The sequence below is a fragment of the Budorcas taxicolor genome, chromosome 16, assembly GCF_023091745.1.
Source record: "Budorcas taxicolor isolate Tak-1 chromosome 16, Takin1.1, whole genome shotgun sequence".
Classification (NCBI taxonomy): Eukaryota; Metazoa; Chordata; class Mammalia; order Artiodactyla; family Bovidae; genus Budorcas; species Budorcas taxicolor.
The window spans coordinates 16,493,639-16,511,440 of record NC_068925.1 but is presented as its reverse complement, the minus strand read 5'-3'; the positions used below and the strand labels follow the sequence as shown (position 1 = coordinate 16,511,440).

The window sequence follows — 17,802 nt, the reverse complement described above, 5'->3', positions numbered from 1 at the left end:
GGAAAAATTATCTTAGTCCTTTCTCACTTGATGGAATCTTAATAAATTACTGTAGAACTTTGGGAAACCAACCTTCAACAAAGAGTAGACACATCTTTTAAGTAGTGAATCTTCTCAGAAAAGAAAGCACCATAGATCCTTTACAGAAAGCACAGGGGAAATACAGCAAGAGAAAGAAGCCCTCCTTATATCTGTATCTATCTGAATCACTGTGCTGTATACATGAAACTAACACAACATTGTAAATGAACACAGCATTGTAAATCAACTGTACTTCAGTTTTAAAATATTAAAAATGAAGACCTCTCTACCAGTCACACCACATGTCTACAGGCAGTTAGGCACGATGGGAAACCAGGCAGTTACTTGGCTCCATGATATTCACTAGAAATCTATTTTCTTTTTACTTCCTTTTTCACAGATGCCTTGTATACAACAGAAATTAGCCACTAGAAGAAAACATGATAAAATGTTCAATAAGACAGAGTCAGTATTTTGGTAACACATAAATGCCTTGTTGTTGTTCAGTTGCTAAGTCATGTCTGACTCTTTACGACCCCTGGACTATAGATCGCCAGGCTCCTCTGTCCGTAGGATTTCCCAGGCAAGAATAGTGGAGTGGGTTGCCATTTCCTCCTCTAGGGGATCTTCCCAACCCAGACATCTAACCTGAGTCTCCTGCATTGGCAGCAGGGTTCTTTACTGCAGAGCCACCACCGAAGCCCATATATGTGTATGCTGCTGCTGCTAAGTCGCTTCAGTCGTGTCCAACTCTGTGCGACCCCACTGACGGCAGCCCACCAGGCTTCCCCGTCCCTGGGATTCTCCAGGCAAGAACACTGGAGTGGGTTTCCATCTCCTTCTCCAATGCATGAAAGTGAAAAATGAAAGGGAAGTTGCTCAGTCATGTCCGACTCTTAGCGACCCCATGGACTGCAGCCTACCAGGCTTCTCCGTCCATGGGATTTTCCAGGCAAGAGTACTGGAGTGGGGTGTCATTGTCTTCTCCAATATATGTGTATACATACCTTTAATTCTATCTTCAAATAGTTACATATTAGCTTTAATGTAGAATTAAGAGATGCCATAGTCTCTTTTTATCATGCCATGGTTGAGAAAGATACCTCAGATTTCTTAATGGTTGAACACTTTTTTCTCTGAATTCAATTAACCAAATACACTGTGTTGTGTTCATCGAATACATTTTTTGTACTGCTACTCAAATTTGTCAGGAACACGACTTTTTGCTAAAAGACAACATGTGATGTTTCCAATTGCCCTTGCTTTGTCTATTTATTCCAAATGAAAACATTCAGACTACGGCATTTACACTTTACACACAGCTGGCAGTCATGCTCAGTTGTTTGTTATGAATTTGGAACCATCAAACCCAGTCAAAGGCTGAGAACTCTATCCACAAATCCCTTTCAGTTGTAGGCTTAAAGTTGGTGAGTGAAATAAACTTGAGATGTAGAAGGTGGACATTAAACAGAAGCCATTATTCTCAGGAGTTTATAATGATGAACATGTGATGGTCACACACAGTTCTTTCCAAAATTCAGTACATGGTAGGTTCTACAGAGAGACCAGTTTCCACGGAAATAGCAGCTTGCCCACAAGCAGCACCTCCCAGATACCTCCCTGGGCTCCCACTGGACAGTGGCCAGATGCTCACTGTCTCCTGGACCTGGCCACAGGCTCTGGCTTCTCCGTCCATTCCAGGGCTTCGAGATTAAGTGGATTATGGATGTTTCTCTAATTCTCTGTCTACCCCTGTCATGCCTTCACTTTCCAAGTTTCTCCCTGCTGTAAACACTATTTTCCATGTCAAGCACCTTTATTCCCATAAGCTTTTGTTGCTTTATTTGCTTCAGCTCAGAGGAAAGAAACAGGTGAAGCAGCTCTGGCCAGTTTTCTACTACATCCATTGTCCTCTTCCAGAACATTGATTTTGCTGTCGACCGTGATGGGTCTGATATTAAACTCCTCGCAGCCTCTGGTGGATATGAGACAATGTCCTGGCCAAAGTGACAAAAGCTACAATCTGTGTCTGTATGTTGAGGTTAGAGAATTGCTGTATAGTAAAGGTTTGCTTTTCAGATTTAGGTGCTTCTCTCTTTTTTTCTCCCAGCTTTCCCTGCATCCTGTTTCATGAACTGCAGACTGGATGCTGGAGCAGCCATATAGTAAGCATGGGAGGAAAGCCAACGGCAAGGGAAATTTGCTCTCCAGTTCCACAAGTCCTTGAAGCAGTCCTGGCAACACTCCCTTACTTCCGTCATCTGCCAGGTTATTGTAAGTGAGGATGGGAAAGGAAGAGGGGAATGCAAGTCTTTAAAGCAACAGTCCTTTGACATTTTATCTTGAGAGTTCCTTGTTGCTGTTTAGTCGCTAAGTCCTATCCGACTCTTTTGTGACACCATGGACTGTAGCCTGCCAGGCTCCTCTGTCCCTTGGATTTCCTAGGCAAGAATACTGGAGTAGGTTGCCATTTCCGTTTCCAGGGGATCTTCCTGAGCTAGGGATCAAACCTGCATCTCCCACATTGGCAGGCGGATTCTTTACCACTGAGCCACCAGGGAAGGCCCCTGAGAACCGCTTATATTCTTGGTAATGACTGAAGACTCCAAAGAGCTTTTGTTTTTGTGGTTTATTTTATAGGTATCTATCATGTTAAATTAAACATCTATCTATTATTACATGTGAAATAACAATAAATTACCCTTGACATATAAACAAGATATTTAAATAATAATAGCTATATTTTTAAAAACAAAAGATAACTTGGGAGAGATTGGCATTGTTACATGTTTGCAAACTTCTTTAATGTCTGACTCAAGCCGAAATACTTGATTCTTGTCTCTGATTCTGCACATAGATTTACTGCCATATCACATGCCATGTTGCTGCTAGAACCTCCGCTATGCACTTAAGAAAGCATGAAAATGGAAAAGAAAAGCCATGACATCTTAAAATATTATAACAAGGAGCATGGATTCATGGACCTTCTAAAAGTATTTCAAGGATACCAGCTTTCTCCTGAGAATACATTGAAAACCTCTATTTTAAAGAATAATATACAAAAAAAAAAAAGAATAATATAATATAAACTACAATATTCAGAGTTTATGTATTAGGTAGCTAGTATATATGTCAGGTAGTTAATATATAAGATAGCTATATAGTTTTATAGCTAATATCAAATATTAATACTACAATAAAAAATAATAAATAGGATAAATTTCATTGTAAGAGACAAAATCAGAGCTCCCTTGGTGCCTCAGATGGTAAAGAATCTGCCTGCAACATGGGGGATGTGGGTTCAACCCCTAGGTAGGGTAGAGCTCCTGGAGAAGGGAATGGCTGACCAGTCCAGTATTTCTGCCTGGAGAAGTCCATGGACAGAGGCACCTGGTAGGCTACAGTCTATAGGGTCACAAATAGTAGGATATCATTGAGCAACTAACACTTTCCCTTTCAAGAGGCAATATCACCTTTTATGTGCTTTTCAACAGAGACAGTATATTTCCTTTTGGAAGGAAAGGGAACCTATGACATTTACTTTCAAAGAATTTAACATGCAATATTTCATTTTTCAAATCATTTAAACACAATAATCAAAGATAAAAATCATACATTAGTTTTGAGTTAATAGCTGCTATATGTGTTCAACAGTCTTGCCCTTTCCATCACAGATTATCTTGGAACTTCCTGGTGCAGAGAAACAAAGTGGAAACAGTTATCATTTGATTTTTTTCCTGAAAGTGCTGCCAAGTTTCAAAGTTGAAGCATCGTATTATTTAGTGTGCTGCAGTGCTCTGTTCCTATGACTAGGGTGCTGAAAACCACCGTTACTATTCTTAGTGGAGGACTCTGAGAGCCAGTCATAAAAGATATAAATGATACCATATGGCCTGAAAGCCTGATATTTTTGTAGACACCTAGCATTGTGTACAAGAAAAGTGGGCTAATAATAAAATCATGGCAATATTACTTCTATCTCACAACAATATTTTCAATAGTAATCTAAGCAATGAAAATAATAACAGGTCTAACACCACTGGCAACATTAAATTGAAAAAGCAAATTGCAAAGCTAGTGAAATTGTTATCAGAGGGATTGATCTACAATAGAACAAATATTTCAAGCTCCCAAACAAATGTTCGATAAAGTGATGCTTCACTATTGTGCAAGCATTATGATAGTGATTTACCAAAGAAATACAACTTAAAGATATCTTGTGGTCTTTCATAGGCTGTGGAAAAACACAAAGGACTATAATGAAAGCACACTTATTTTTCTGTTGCATTGGACTTCAGTTGTTCACACACGTTACTTAAAAAAATCCTATAAAAGACTAGACTCCCAGTTTCAAGGAATGATTCTTTGTAGTGGAAACCATGGAAACATTAGACCTTAGCCAGAAATGTTGCTGCCTCTCTGCACAAACAAATGCAGTCAGTGTAATTGTTCAAGAAAGGTTTAGGAATAATTATTTATATATTGCTAACAAATCACAATTTTATTTTTCCTATTGCATATTAAAGAAATTTAAGAAAAAAAGATTACTATAGGGTTCTCTGGTGCCTCAGTGGTAAAGAATCTACCTGCCAATGCAGGAGGCACGTGTTTGATCCCTGATCCAGGAAGAGCCCACATGCCTCAGAGCAGCTAAGTTTGTGCACCACAACTACTGAGCCCATGCTCTAGAGCCTGGGAACCACAACTGCTGAAGCCCTCACACCCTAGAACCCATGCTCTGCAACAAGAGAAGCCACCGCAATGAGCAGCCTGTGCACTGCAACTCGAGAGTAGCTCCTGCTGCTCTCAACCAGAGAAATGAAAATCCCATGCAGTACAGTCAAAAATAAATAAATAAAATTATTTTTAAAAAGATTATTATAAAATTGCATCTTTACAGGACACTAAATATATAAACAGAGATTATCTCTGTATTTATCATCAGTATCCAGCTATCATCTATCTAGTAATATCTATCTATCTAGTTATCATCTCTTACCTGTCTTGTGATGGTCAGGAAAGGCACATTTTTGCTGCTGTAACAAACCATCCCCCATATCCTAGATGCTTAAAGCAACAACAGTGTATTTCTTGCTCATCTCACATGGCCGGTGGAGCAGTGGAGGACTCTACTAGGTCCGAGGCTCACGGAGCTTCTGGCTCTGGCATCAGTGGCACATAGTGGAACATAAAGCCTTCATAGTTTCCACGGTAAGGGGCAAGAAAGGGATGTATGTTTCTGTGTTTCTTTTTTTTTTTTCTTTTTTTACTGCCATAGCCCAGAAATGACACCTTTCACTTGCACTTACTTTTTATTTGTCAAAATTTTTCACTCAGCACTATGTAACTGCAATATAACTAGAAAAGAATTGAGGGAGCAAATAGGATACCTGATGAGTATTCCTCTCTCTGCAATCTGCCCTCCTCCTCATCAGATCTCCTTTGTCTCTCTTCTTCTCACATCTCCCCCAGGAAAGATAACCCAAATATTCTACCACTGTATCAAGTGCAAAGACCAGGTTATCTGAGAGGTTTGTACTAATTTGTAAGTCAAGTTCAGATATAATATGGCTACCATGTAAAGAGACATTACTTTGTCAACAAAGGTCCATCTAGTCAAGGCTATGGTTTTTCCAGTGGTCATATATGGATATGAGAGTTGGACTATAAAGAAAGCTGAGCACAGAAGAATTGATGCTTTTGAACTGTGGTGTTGGAGAAGACTCTTGAGAGTCCCGTGGACTGCAAGGACATCCAACTAGTCCATCCTAAAGGAGATCAGTCCTGAGTGTTCATTGAAAGGACTGATGTTGAAGCTGAAACTCCAATACTTTGGCCACCTGATGTGAAGAGCTGACTCATTGGAAAAGACCCTGATGCTGGGAAAGATTGAGGGCAGGAGGAGAAGGGGACGACAGAGGATGAGATGGTTGGATGGCATCACCAACTCAATGGACCTGAGTCTGGGTGGACTCTGGAAGTTGGTGATAGACAGGTAAGCCTGGGGTGCTGAGGTTCACGGGGTTGCAAAGCTTCGAACATGACTGAGTGACTGAACTAAACTGAACTGAACCATGTGTCTACATGATAACAAATTTAAAAGATGGGTTATTTGCTTCCTATACCTAACACTACTATTCAAGTATATGAAGAGAGTAGCATTAAAACATATACATTGCCATATGTAAAATAGAGAGCCAGTGGAATCTGCTGCATGATTCAGGGAGCTCAAACCTAGTGCCCTGAGATAACCTAGAGGAATAGGATGGAGTGGGGGATGGGAGGAGATTCAAGAGGAAGGGGATATAAGCATACCTACGGCTGATTCATGCTGATGAATGACGGAAACTGGCACAATATTGTAAAGCAATACCTTCCAATTAAAAATAATCTTTTTTAAAGAGATGTGAACAGGAGACACACAGAAGTTACTATGATTAGTCATCCTAGAACACACCATAGCAGACACTGTAAGGTCTCCTTACCCTAGGGGAGGAAATTGTTTCTTGATTAGGGCTGGTGTTACTGTCTGGGAGGTTCTTCCTTTCATGATTTCCCTTTACCAGTAACTGCTTCCATAGTTGTTTTTCAGAGATAGATCCTAGATCTGCTATATTTCTTTACATTTTGCCTTTCTCTGTGTCATAGATTTGAGGAAGACCTGGAAGCGGCGAAGATTCTAAAGAAAGACCATGTCCGTATTCTGATCTTTTCTGAACATGCATCCCTTAGACTTTTTCTTTCTTAATGTTTTAAGGTTTAGAGTCAAGAAGCAGTTAGTTCTTTTAAGTCTGGAGGCCTGAAATGTTTGGACTTTTTCCCTTTCAAGTCCCAAAGACAGCTTGTAGCTTTCATGTCCCAAAGAGAATTCTTTTGCGTCTTCATTACATGGTCAAACACAGCTGTTACCTATCAACGCATCCTACGAAGGCTCTGCTTTTTAACCTCTTTCACTAGAGCTATAATTGCACAAGCCAAGAGGGTTTCCTTCAAGTAACTACAAACGACAGCATTACCAAAGCATAATATGGGTGGACATCTTTTCTTGCTACCTGTAGACTAGCCAGTAGGCCAATACCCCTTTGTTTCTGTTTGTTTCTCATGGAAGTATCTCACAGCTAACACAAAACTACTGTGGTAGTGAGTGGAGACCAGGTTATACAGTGACAACAAATCCAGAGGCAGCATAATCTGTGTTTGTCATTATTTTCAGACTCAATGTGAGCCTATTTTTTGGAAACAAATCCATATCTTCCATGCATAATGTTAATGAAAAATGCTATTTACTTAATAATTGCAAAATCAGAAAAACAATGTTTTGCTAACAAATTCCATAAGTCTGCATTTGCAATACTAAAATCCAAGAAGCCCTAAAAAACAAGCAAGCATTTATAATTGACAAACAAGCCCAATATTACTTATATTCTCTTGGAAATAAATCCTTCCTGAAGCAACCTGAGGCTATCACATGGTCTCACACAAGATGGAGTGCTATGTAGCATGTAGTGTTTGTATCATATAATCATTCTAAAGGGTGAAATATTATAAATTTTGGAATACATATTCAAAAGAGTTTTTGCATATAGTATTGGGTTGGCCAAAAAGTTTGTTCAGGTTTTTCTGTAATATCTAATGAAAAAACCCAAACTAACTCTTTGGTCAAATCAATACTACGGACCTGCAATTCCTAAATCATGTAGCATAATGCGGTATCATGTGTGAATGTTTGCACATAGTACTTTGACACACATTACGTTTCCCCATTGTTAGTATATTTAGATTGGTGACCTTTCCTACACTATGTATGTGTTTATTTTTCTTTCTTATGTCTACATTATTGTGATTACATGTGTGTGTGTGTGTTTGGTGGGATTATCTGTGTGTTGTGTCCAACTCTTTGCAACCCCATGGACTATAGCCTTCCAGGCTCCTCTGTCCATGAGGATTCTCCAGGCAAGAATATTGGAATGGGCTGTATGTTGTGATTATTCCTAGCGCTAAAACCATTTGGGTTTTAAAGATATTTATTCAGTGTAATTGCCTTTTGTATAAGCCAAATTGTATTATCCCACATTGTAAGTACTCAGTTTTGTCAGTCAATAATCCAATACTTCATTATAATCTATGGCATCTAAGAAAGAGCAGAGAAAATATCTAAGGAATTAGGTAAAAATACTTATGCCAAAAATCTGAACTCTGGTTCTGTATCTTCCCTACTTACTGATGAGGATTAATCACATCTCAGAACACCTATGACTGTTTTGCCAGGACTTCAACACAGACAGGATTCCATCTTTCTCACAGCCCCTACGCACTGGTTACATAAATATCTATAAATGCGTTGACAACCACTACAGAGATGAAAGAAAACAGACTTCCTCTAAAAGGAATATTAAACACATCAGGTGAGTTAAATGATAAAACAGTATCAGGGTAATAAAAAAGTCAGGAGAGATTTTAGAACTATACAGGAAGTCATACATTTAAATTCAGAAGGTTTCACTTTGTACACAATATTATGTGAAATATTTCTACGGATAAAATTTAGTTACTGGCTTTACGGGAATAACAGTATCTATTAAATGGAGCAGACATCAGTAGAATTAGATCATGCCTACCTTTTTCCTTTCTTTTATTACAATGTCAGCATAATATTTAAAATGTCTCAGCAAACTCTTCTCTTCACCACTTTAATAAGTAGATTTGCCAGGTGCAGCACTAGCAGGAGGTTCATAATGTATTTAAGTTTGAAAATGAGGCAATTATATTTCAAAGTTCTGATTGGCTATATTTTAATTTCAGAACTATGAAATGCACTGATTTAGCTGGTGGCTTGCTGAAGTAACCTTGTACATTTGCACCTATCTCTTTTATTATAACAGAAACACCTTGCCAGGGGTGAGAAGAGGATATTGGTCACAGGAGCCAAGACAGGCTGGTCCCTAGGTTCTTACTATTGATTACATTTCTTGACAGTCACATGGGAAGTTAATTACTAGTAGGCAATTAACACCCATGCAAAATAATAAGGAAAACATAATTATATTGAGAACTCCCAGAGACTGTTTGTAATCTTAAATGTGATATTCCCAGGTCTCTGAATAGTTATGGCAACCCAGATTTTGGCATGTATTTGTGTCTACGTTCTTCAACCCACGTCCTATCCCTGACAAAAAGTGGTAATTGTTAACACTCTATTTCCTTTTAAATTATTAAAAAGAATCCTGAATTTTCATCCATCTAATTACAAATTCCCTACAGAGAAAACAAGATAAGATATACTTTGCATATAATGTGAATCATCCTTGTAGAAAAACAGATCTGCTTGAGAAATACTCAGGATACCTTATCTAATATTAGTTTGTAATCTTGTTAAATTAAATTTCTGCTTTCTCTGTTATAGGATGGGAGCTCAGTGAATAGATTCTAAAGCCAGGCCATCTAGGCTTTAGTTCCCATACTGTCCTCCAGAAACCCTATGACCTTGGGGAAGGTTATTTACCTTCTCTGTCACATATCTGTTCTATAAAGTGGAGTAATGCTAGATTTGTAATATTTATTGTTATTTTTATCTTAAATGCTAGGTATTCTCATTCTTTCATGAAATATTTTATAACACTAGTGTGCTCCTCTTTGCCTCAGTCCTTACTTCTGGAGTGACATGATTAAAGGTAATGCAGTTTTTTTTTCCCCACAAGTAGTCCCATACTCATAGATGAGGCACCAAGATAAACGGCTCTTTCCACTTAGAAAGAGAAAGGAGACAGCGGTCCCCTTCCCTAATTTAAAGGTCTCCTTGGAAATACATGAGCTTGAATCTGAACTTCAACTCTTTTGTATGTGTATGAAATATCTTCAGGAACCAACTAGCCTCCTGTATTCAAATTTTATATTATTTTCTCCCAGCCTAGAATGTGTTCAAATTCCGGATCTTTCTCTATCCTTGAAAAGTACAGACCCAAGGAGATAGTCCCTGCTGTCTTCTTGGCCCTTTGAGGCTTAAGTGAGGAAATTAGAGTGAGCTGCGACTACTTGGCCCTCTTGGGATAAAATAAGTTTTATTATCTTTTGAAATCAGAGTAATTAGCTTCTGCATTAGGAAACTAGATCTAACCCTTACGGTATATGAACATGCCTTTAGGAGTCTAAGAATTGCTGCACGACAGGTAAGAAGTCCAGCAAAGTTATATATTTTCATAAGTCATGGTAAGAAGCCACCTAGGAGGATTTGTGAGGTTTATGAATTAGCACATAAATTTACTTAACAAATCATTTAGAATCTGCTACTCAATATTAGCAAAAAAATAGTCTAATCCCAATTGATTTTTCAATGATCTTAGAAATAAGGTATTACCAAAAGATGAAAACTTTTACACATTGCTATTTAATACTAAATATCTTTTCTTTAACTGTTTCATTTATTTAATTTTATCCTTTTTTTTTTTTTTTTTAATTTTTTGACCACACTGTGTGGCTTGCAGGATCTTAGTTCCCCAACCAGGGATCCAACTTTGGCCCCCAGAAGCCGAAGCACAGAGTCCTTACCACTGGACCATTAGGGAATTCCCAACTTTCAATGTTAAAATAATAAAAATTCATATGAAGCTATATATTTGTACAGAGAGACTCCTGTATACCTTTTTATTTAGTGTCTCCTAATGATTACATTTTGGGCTTCCCAGGCAGCACAGTGATAAAAAAAAAAAAAAAAAAAAAAAAAAGTCTGCATTGCAGGAGATGCAAGAGAATCAAATTTGACATTCCTGGGTTGAGAAGATTTCCTGGAGTAGGAAATGGCAACCCACTTCTGTATTCTTGCCTGGAAAATTCCATGGACAGAGGAGCCTGGTAGGCTACAGTCCATGGGGTTGCGCAAAGGCAGACACCACTGAATGACTGAGCACACACATACACACAGATTATATTTTATATCAATACAGCACAGTACCAAAACCAGAACAATGACTTTGGAATAATGTGTGTGTGTGAAGTTCTGTGTTATTTTCTCAGAAGGCTAGATGTATTAATCACCACAAGTGAGATACAAAATTATGAGATAATTTTGTATGAGATACAAAATTACTCCTTCTGCACCTTTATAGTTCAACTGGTTTCTCTTCCTCTGACCATCCCTAATCCCTGGCAGACACTAACAATTTTTTCTCTAACATGTCATGCAAATGGAATTAGATTATATGTGATTTACTGAAACTGTCTTCTGTTTTTAATTCAGCATAATACCTTCAAGATTTAGCCAAGTAGTCATATGGACCAATGTGGATCACTCATTCCCTGTTAATGGTGAACAGAACACAGTGATGTGAATGTGCTGCCATTGGTTTAACCAACCAACTGATGATGCACTTATTTACAGTGTTTATCTAATACAAGTAAAGAGAACTATTTATTTTTCATGAAATTATTGATGATATGTGAAGGTCTGACCATACCACTTGATTTTTATTTTCTTTTCTGTGCCCTGTCTTTACTTTTTATTTTTACTGCCTTTCTGTGCATTGCATAAACATTGCTTAGAATTTTATTTTGATTTTTCTATAGGCCTATTTAAAATAGCTGCATTAGGTATTACACTATATATACGTAACTAATTACAGTGTACTAGTGTGGAGGTTTGGCCAGTAAAGGGAATGTAGAAACATTACCTCCTCTTTAAGTTCTTTTACTCTTCTTTGGCATCACCAACTTGATGGACATGAGTTTGAGCAAGCTCCAGGAATTGTGATGGACAGGGAAGCCTGGCACGCTGCAGTCCATGGGGTTGCAAAGGGTCAGACACAACTGAGCGACTGAACTGAACTGACTCCACTTTTACAGTATAATTCTCATACATTTTCTCTACATACATGGAAAATCACATCAGACAGTACTATAATTTTTTTTAGCTATCAAACATAACTTAGAAAACTCAAGTGTAAAAGGTTACTTATATTTTTAATCTCTCTGTCCTTTCTCTTAGATTTTTGACTAGTTATTTTATAATTTTCTTTCTGTTTAGAGAAATTTCATTAGCAATCATTTTGGGTTGCTATGTTGATGATAAATCATTTTAATTTTCCTTCATCTGAGAATATCTTGAAATTCCTTAGTGCTTGAAATGTATTTTTTCCTGGCTGGTGAATCCTGGTTAGCATTTCTTTTCCATCAACGCTGGAAAAAAGTTGTGTCACTTTCTCTGTTCTCCATAGTTTTCAGTAGAAGTCATTCAAGCTGTACCCCCTTAAGAAAGCTGTTATTTCTCCCCTGGTCTTTTCAAGATATTATGTTTGCCTTTAGCTTTCAGAATTTTGACTCTGAAGTCCTTGGTGTGGATTTTTTGTGTGTGCCCATTCTGTTTGGGGCTTTTTTTCTGACTTCTTGATATTATAACTTTGTATCTTTGGCAAATTAGGGAAATTTTCAGCTACAGCATCTTTGAATAATGCTCACCCTCTCCTTCTCTGTCCTTGCAGGTCTCTCTCCTTTCAGTGACATGAAAGGTAAATCTGTTAGAGCACTACAGTTCCCTGGAGCTCTGTTTTGTTTTGTTTTTCTTTAATTTAACTTTTTTACTCTATTTTGTCTATCTTGCTTTTAGATTCAGTAATTTATAGTATCCTATCTTGCAGTCCATTGACTCTTCTTTCTTCTATATTCAGTTATTGAATCTATCTATGTTTTGTTGCAGTTATTATAACTTTCATTTATAAAATTCCCATTTGGCCTTCTGTTAATAACTTTTATTTCTTTGTAGAGTATGTAGCAACAACATTTATCTTTGCCAAAAAAAGAGGTCTAGTCTTTGCTCTCAGCTCTTGGGAGGTAATCTGGGTCATGCCTGTTAGGAGTGTCGTTTTGCCTAGGGGCCATGAACAGTGTTATCTAGGGAGGGGCCTGACACACCAGAAAAATCAACAATATAATGTACTGTGGGGACTTTGGGACTTGACCTGGAGACTGAGATTAGCTACATAGGCAATCAATTAATCAGTTGTGCCTATGTGATGGAGCCCCCAATAAAAACTAAACGCAGAGGTTCAGATGACCTTTCATGACTGGCGACACACCATATAAATTGTCACAAACCAATGCAAGGAAAGCAACATGCCCTGATTCTGCAGGGAGAGGGCAAAAGAAGATCTAACTCTAGTAATTCCTTGGACTCTGTCCTATGTGCCTACTTCCTGGCTGCTAAGTCACTTCAGTCGTGTCCGACTCTGTGCGACCCCATAGACAGCAGCCCACCAGGATCCCCCGTCCCTGGGATTCTCCAGGCAAGAGTACTGGAGTGTCATTGCCTTCTCAGATTTCCTGGCTAAATGTATCCTTTTCTTGTGATAATGTGTAACCATCAGTATAACCATGAGCATAGTAACTTTCAGTGACATCTGTGAGTCCTTACATACCAACAGTGAGGGTAGTTTGGGGAAACTTTCAGATTTGAAATTGGTGTCAAAAGTTAAGACACTCTTGTAAGAAATATGTCACCTTTACCTTAGTATTAGTAGTTGGCTTAACTTCAGTCTGAGACTTTGTATATTTTCGTTTGTTTCAATCAAGTTCCTAAATGTTCACTGAAGCATTTTCTTATGGCCCCTTTAAAATCCTTCTCAGATAAATCTGTATCATCTTGCTGTTGGTATTTATTAATGATCTTTTTTCATTCAACTTGAGATTTTCTGGTATTTCCTATGATAAGTAGTTTCAATTGAAACATGAGTCTTCTGAGTATTATGCTAGGAACCACTGGGTCTTATTTAAATGTGTTGTAGAAGGTCACTTCTGACATTGCTCAAGCAAAGAAAGGCATCACTTTATTAATGCCAGGTCAAGGTGAAAGTCCAAGTTTCAATCTTGTAATACATTGAAGCCCCTGGAAGGAATGGCTTCCCCTTACTGCTAGAATCGGAGTGGATCTCAGGGTTCCAATGATACCTTTCCTGATAAAGTCTTAATATGAGAGAACTGGGGAGTCATCACTTCTCTACAATGAACTCCCCTGACACTGCAAGGCCTTGGGCTTCTTGCTCCCTTGGTGGTAAAGTTCTGACTCTTCCCTAGGTATCCTCTGACACCATGGAGGTGAGGGTAATCACTATCACCCAGCAGGACTGAAAGTCCAGGCTCTCTACTTGGTCTTTTATGACATCAGCTCATTGGTAGGGGATTGGGGTGGGGGGAGGTTGGGGTGGTGCTAAATAATTTCATCACCAAAATCTAGGTTCCCAACTTGGCATTTGTTGGCAGAGGTAGGTTAGGGCTGCAGGTTTTTCTGAGGCATTTGGCAGGGGCAGGAATGGTGTTTTTTGTCTAAAAGTTTTCTCTTTCCAGGTTGCCCTTCCTCTGCTAAAGAGAGCAGTTTTATTGGGGTTTCTTTTGTCCCCACCCATTGATGTATTCTGAGCTTCCCAGGTGGTACAATGGGTAAAGATTCTGCCTGCCAATTCAGATTGGACAGCTTCTCCCATGGACAGAGAAGCCTGGCAGGCTACAGTACCATGGGGTCACAAAGAGTCTGACATGACTGAAGTGACTTAGCATGCATGCACACCAATTCAGAAGGCACAGGAAATGCAGGTTTGATCCCTCTATTGGGAAGACCCCCTGGAGAAGGAAATGAAAACCCACTTCAGTATTCTTGCCTGGAAAATTTCATGGACAGAGCAGCCTGGAAGGCTACAGTCCATGTAGTCAGAGAGAGTTGGCTACAACTGAGGGACTGAACACACACATACATTGATGTATTCATGTTTCTGGCGAGCTAGTCAAATAACTCATAGTTATTTGACATAAAAGTCATAGAAAAAGAAAAGGAAAATATTAAACAACAAAAATAATATATAGGATTTAAAGTGGTATTACTCCTCACAGCCTCTGATCCCCAGCCTGGCTGCCACCTTTTACATATCTGTTACAAGCTCATGTTTGTTTCATATAACGACATCTGGAGTTTTAGATGAACTCCAAGTTTTAAAAGGAATAAGAGAAAAAAGTACTGCCAAGCCCTTGTATATTTTTCTCCATTAATTTTCTCAAAGCTACATTTACTAAAACAAACAAATAAACAAAAAGCAAAAAACTTGAATCTCTGAGATATTACCTTATTTGTAAATTTCAGATTGGTAGAAAGCAGACTAAGCTGATGCAGCAATCTTTCTACTTGATTTTAAGGGGTTATCATTAAAGAGATTACAAAAGTGCAAAATGAATAGAAATAGTGTACACATTGCTGTCTTTCATTTTTCTTGCTATCTTGAACTTACATTATGCCATCTATTAGATTATAACACTAAAATCCAAAGATTTGGAGCCTAAAATATAGCTATAAAAAACATCAACTAGCAGAGTTAATTAGGGTTACCCAAAGAGGAAAGAGGGACTTCCCTGATAGCTCAGTTGGTAAATAATCCACCTGCAATGCAGGAGACACCAGTTTGATTGCTGGGTGAGGAAAATCAGCTTAGAAGGGATAGGCTACCCACTCGAGTATTCTTGGGCTTCGTTTGTGCCTCAGCTGGTAAAGAATTTGCCTGTGATGCAGGAGACCTAGGTTTGATCCCTGGGTTGGGAAGATCCCCTGGAGAAGGGAAAGGCTACCCACTCCAATATTCTGGCCTGAAGAATTCCATGGACTGGATAGTTCTTGGAGTCACAAAGAGTCAGATGCGACTGAGTGACTTTCACTTTCACATTGAAAGAAGAAGGGCTGATGTTGAAGCTGAAGCTTCAATATTTTGGTCACCTGACGCGAATTGCTGACTCATTGGAAAGGATCCTGATGCTGGGAAAGATTGAGGGCAAGAGAAGTGGCTGACAGAGGATGAGATGGTTGGATGACATCACCAACTCAATGGATATGAGTTTGAGCAAACTCCAGGAAATAGTGAAGGACAGGGAAGCCTGACATGCTGCAGTTCATGTGGTCGCAAAGATTTGGACACAACTTAGCTACTGAACAACAACAATGAGTATAACAGAAATATATTGTCTATAAATGAAAGAAATACCCTTTAAAATCATATTAAAAGTAAAATTATTTCAAATACATGCATGAAACACTTACTCTTTTCACAGACTCAGGCCAAAAAAGTGTGTGTATAAAGTACGATAAAGAAAGCCACATCTTCCACCATAGTAAGTGGTGAAATCTTAGGAGCTGTGATCCAAAAGGTCAGTAACCATAAACGACTCTTTTGGGTATTAGCACAGCATTCATTTACTGTTATCTTTATAAGCTCTATCCTGAGTGTCTTTCAAAGACACAATTTTGTTTCATATTTTAATCTTTAGTGCCTCACATTCTAATAAAATACATAATTATAATTGGTTTGCTTAATAAAATATGTCTGGGGAGAATTTCATATTATATGAGCTGTACTGTTGTTGTTCAGTCCTAGATTGTGTCTAACTCTTTGTGACCCCAAGAACCATAGCATGTCAGGCTTCCCTGTCCTTCACTATTTCCTGGAGTTTGCTCAAACTCACGTCCACTGAGTCAATGATGCCATCCAACGATCTCAACCCCTGTTGCCTTCTTCTCCTTTTACCTTCAACCTTTGCCAGCAACAGGGTCTTTTCCAGTGAGTTGGTTCTTCACATCAGGTAACCAAAATATTGAAGTTTCAGCTTCAGCATCAATCCGTCCAATGAAGGACCAGTATAATTTCTCTAAATTCAGAAATGATCCTAGGGGAAGTTGTTTGATAATGGAAAAGAAATGTTTTAAAGAATACAAAATTCCCCAAATTTAGGTTTCAATGTGTCTAGGGAACTAGGATTCTGTATTTTTGAAGATGTAGATGAATCTAGGGTTTGATCACAGCTTTGTATCTTCATCAGGTGAAGTTTTTCATTTTATGAATAATCTATCACTGTTAAATTGTGTGCTCAACAATTCACAGTTGGTACAAAGCATATATGGTGTAAGATTCAGGGTCCAGTGTTCCTCAACCACAAGCTTTCAAACTCCTCGGTGAAGTCTTGATAGAAGGACAAAAGAATCTGCCCCTCCCCCACCACAAATGATTATGGATTTCTTCTACTGGAGAGTGTACAAATACTTGTCTTTCAAAATTCAGAATATCATTTTAATCTGAAAGAAAGTGACTTATAAAGAGAATTAGGGAATATGGAGTAACCGAGGGCTTTTTTTTTTTCCCTTAAGAAAATAAATAAGCAGTCTACCCCATCAGCTTCATGTTCAATATGCTATGATTTCTGCATTATAAATGAACTTGTGGTGTGCTCTGCTGCACTTAGTCATTCAGTTGAGTCTGACTCTTTGTGACCCCATAGACTGTAGCCCGCCAGGCTCCTCTGTCCACGGGATTGTCCAGGCCATAATACTGGAGTGGGTTGCCATGCCCTCCTCCAGAGGATCTTCCCAACCCAAGGATCAAACTCAGGTCTCCCACATTGCAGTCAGATTCTTTATTGTCTGAGCCACCAGTGAAGCCCATAAATGAACTTTGTCATCATCTAACTATATTCAAATATATTTTTCTCTCCACAAAACTATTCTTTTCAATAAGAAGAAATAGGGTGGGATTTTTCAAATATTATCTTTAGTGGAAAGTGATTTTTAAATGCAAATAGGAAAACACTAGGTGTTATGAACTAGTAATCTGTAAGCAAAGTGGTAGTGAGGATACTTTTAAGATCTACTGGGTTGGAAATTAAAGATATTTAAATGAATGTATAAACAAACATGCTGATTTCTAGGATGCAACCTCCCTGTCTAAACAGTGATAACTTATCAATCATTAATCATTTAGTTCCAACAAG

At 38.4% G+C, this 17,802-nt stretch overlaps 1 protein-coding gene across 1 annotated transcript in view; it reads right to left on the bottom strand.

The window, feature by feature from the left end:
* The window catches only part of BRINP3 (BMP/retinoic acid inducible neural specific 3), a 458,463-nt gene that overhangs the window by 104,493 nt on the left and 336,168 nt on the right, over positions 1-17,802 (bottom strand). The gene's annotated exons all lie outside the window — the stretch shown is intronic.